At 35.8% G+C, this 2990-nt stretch overlaps 1 protein-coding gene across 1 annotated transcript in view; it reads left to right on the forward strand.

Moving 5' to 3' along the window:
- LOC102672517 (adult-specific cuticular protein ACP-22-like) overlaps positions 1–2806 on the forward strand; it is a 13052-nt gene extending 10246 nt beyond the window's left edge. Inside the window, exons 4-5 of the mRNA XM_031508799.1 lie at positions 1405–1408; positions 2795–2806. The gene's annotated coding sequence lies outside the window, so the exon portion shown is untranslated. The remainder of the gene's footprint in view (positions 1–1404; positions 1409–2794) is intronic.
- The last annotated feature ends 184 nt before the right edge of the window (positions 2807–2990 follow it).

Raw genomic sequence — 2990 nt, forward strand, 5'->3', positions numbered from 1 at the left:
TAGAAATCCGAACAAGGCTCGATTCTAAACGTAAATCAAAACTCGATACGAACCCAAACCTAATTTGAACTCACGTTCGACCCTAACCCATATCCAACCACCCTAGCTCAAACCCTAATCGAACTGCTTAAATTCAAACAGAAGGTTAACCCAGACTCTTAACCCGATTTCTGAATCCAATACACAAACTTCGATCGAAGTTTAAAACTAAGTTTTGAATTCAGGTTAGGTTTTAAAATTGAGATTTGTGATTATGTTTAAATTTGTGTTTCAACGATCAAATTTAGATCCGTATAAATTTTGTTTGTTTGCTTTCTTAGATCAAATCTAACAACAAGATTCATCTGAACGAGTCGTCATCGTCATAGGGACGGATAAATTCACGATTCGTGGTATTAACACGCGTGTACGCAATACCATTTCCCCCCTCCCCCAATTTTATTAAGCGTATCGGTGATTAATGTCACGGAACACGCGATAAAATTTATTGAAATTTATATTTACTCCTCAGTTGTTGTTTTTTTTTTTTTTTTCAATTTTTATATAAATCGACAGTGGATGATATCGAATTTCAGAGTATAATCTGTACGAGTCTCATCGATTCGGATCAATCTCGTTTATTTACCAACGTCGAGTAAATTAATACCTCACCTTTTCGATCGATAAAATATACATATATAGAAAAAAAAAAGGAGGGGAAAGATAAAGAAACACGCTTTATCATAACGATGCAACGATGCAAAATGCTAATAACACGGATTGAAACGATTATCATAATAATAATAATAACAATAAATCATCATCAGAAGAGAAGTATTTACGAAACGGAAACAAACGAAATATGAATTCGTTGAGAAAATTAATAATAATAATGAGTCGTAGCTACCAATCGTCTCGTTTCGCAAAATTGATGGAAAAAAAGAAAAAATGATGAGAGAGAAAAAGAATTATGAGAGAGAAGCAAAATCCTCGTCCCCTTCGAGTTGGAAATCGGCCAACTCTCTGCCCGCTCCAGATAGGTGAGACACCATAGGTATTCTCCTTTTTCCAGAAGCAATTGAATTTTTATATCTGTCGAGTGAGAAGCGGCTTGTAAAAAATGTCGAATGATTTCGAGAGTGGATTGGAGGAGGCGGAATAAGACGTAGCCGTGTCATGCGTCTTGCACGCTTGACGTTTACGATAAAAATTCCTCCCCTTCTCCTCCTACGCCTTTCCCTCCCCTCCCGCCTTGCTCATATTCCGTCGGTCCATCTCGCTGGTCTTTGCGTAAAAAGGCAAAAAAAAAAAAAAAAAAAAAAAGAAAGAAAGAAAAAAGGAGGAAAGAAGAGGGGAAAAAAAAGGGAGGGAATGTAATAAAATCGGGAAGCGTAAAGTAGAAAGAATCGCAGTAGTCGCGAAGAGGTCGGTTTCTCTTGTCCGCGTTTGCTTAATTAATCTCGTCTCCCCCGAGTATTTTTCATTGTAACATAAACAATTCAACAGGCCAGAAGACTATTTACCAAATGGAAAAATGGGTCTTCCGGAGGAGAAACTTGAAATATTCAATTGTAACGTGGACGGATAATGAATTTTAAAATGGGAAACGGACACAAAAGCGACATTGTTGGATTACAATTATTAATGGGATGTAAAAGTAACACCTGTCTCATAAACCTGGTCATTTGAAAAAAAGAAAAAAGAGAGAGAGAGAGAGAAAAAAGGAATTTCGCACACCTTATCCACGTTCCTCTCTCCCTCCACCTTGCTTACCTTCCTCGTGTAGTCGTACATTTTCTCTCCGAGAAACGAGCGAACAATTATTGCGAAAGGCCATTTATCAAAGCGGACTTGAGGATATTACGGGAAAATTTTCGCTGTTTTAACGATGCGTTACAACCTTATCGTCACTTTTCATCATCGTCGTTTTCTTAATTCCTATTTTTATTTATTTTCGTCGGGCGAAAGACCGACACTTCGATGACGCGTCGAATCATTGGATTCACGACACGGATTCGTCGATTGAGCTATTTACAGCTCGCAACGCACTCGAAGAATAACGATCTGACGAAGAAAAAAGAAAAGAAAAAACGGAAAGAATGGTTCGAGCTCGCTATTGGATTCGAGGGTGCTTCTTTAAAGTAAATATTATTCCCATCTGGGCGAACAAGTTCCGCAAAGGAATTAAATCTCTCCCTTCTTTTTCTTCTTTCTTAAACTCCAAGATCAAATTCGAATCCAACGAAATGATGGATCGAGGCGAATCTTCCCTGTTACGAATTATTAAGAAAGAACGTTTATCGGTGTTTACAAAAGCGGTTTAATATTTTATATCTTTGAATTAGGTTAATATATATATATTAAATTATAGAATGTTATTTATATTATAGTTTCAAGTATTGGAGTTTATCCAATTTTATTTGTTGAAGGGAGAATTTGAAATTGTAATTATGTAGTTACAAATTCAATACGATTTAGTATCATAATTATAATTTCATTTGAAATTAATTTTTAAATTAATATTATTAATTGAAGGATTTATTTTTTTTTAAAAATTCAATAATTATCAAAATAATATTGAGTTTAAGTAATTTTAGTTTATTTACTTTATACTTAATACTTTTTAATAAGAATATTAATACAATAAGTAATTCAAATACCGATTTGATTCAATCGAAGATGAATTAGAATTAATTTCTGAATTTCATAATATGGATAGTATTATAGAAGAATATTCGTATTAATTTTTTGCGTTACGTAGCGCGACTTTATCCTTACGTGTCGTGAAGCGGCGAATCTTCAACTCCGAGCGAAGTTCACCCTTCGAGTAAATAAATTAGAAACTCGGGGCCAGCAGATGCTTAACTCGTGCTGTGTTTAAATAGGTGGTGGAGCGGCTGATGATAGCTCGACCTACGCGCCGGCTTTAAACCCGATCTTATCCCGCTCGCAAATGAATTGTATGCCTGCACCTCGCGAGTACCTCGATCGATCGCCACGGTTGATAGCCG

The sequence above is a fragment of the Apis dorsata genome, unplaced genomic scaffold (assembly GCF_000469605.1).
Source record: "Apis dorsata unplaced genomic scaffold, Apis dorsata 1.3 scaffold_8, whole genome shotgun sequence".
Lineage (NCBI taxonomy): Eukaryota > Metazoa > Arthropoda > Insecta > Hymenoptera > Apidae > Apis > Apis dorsata.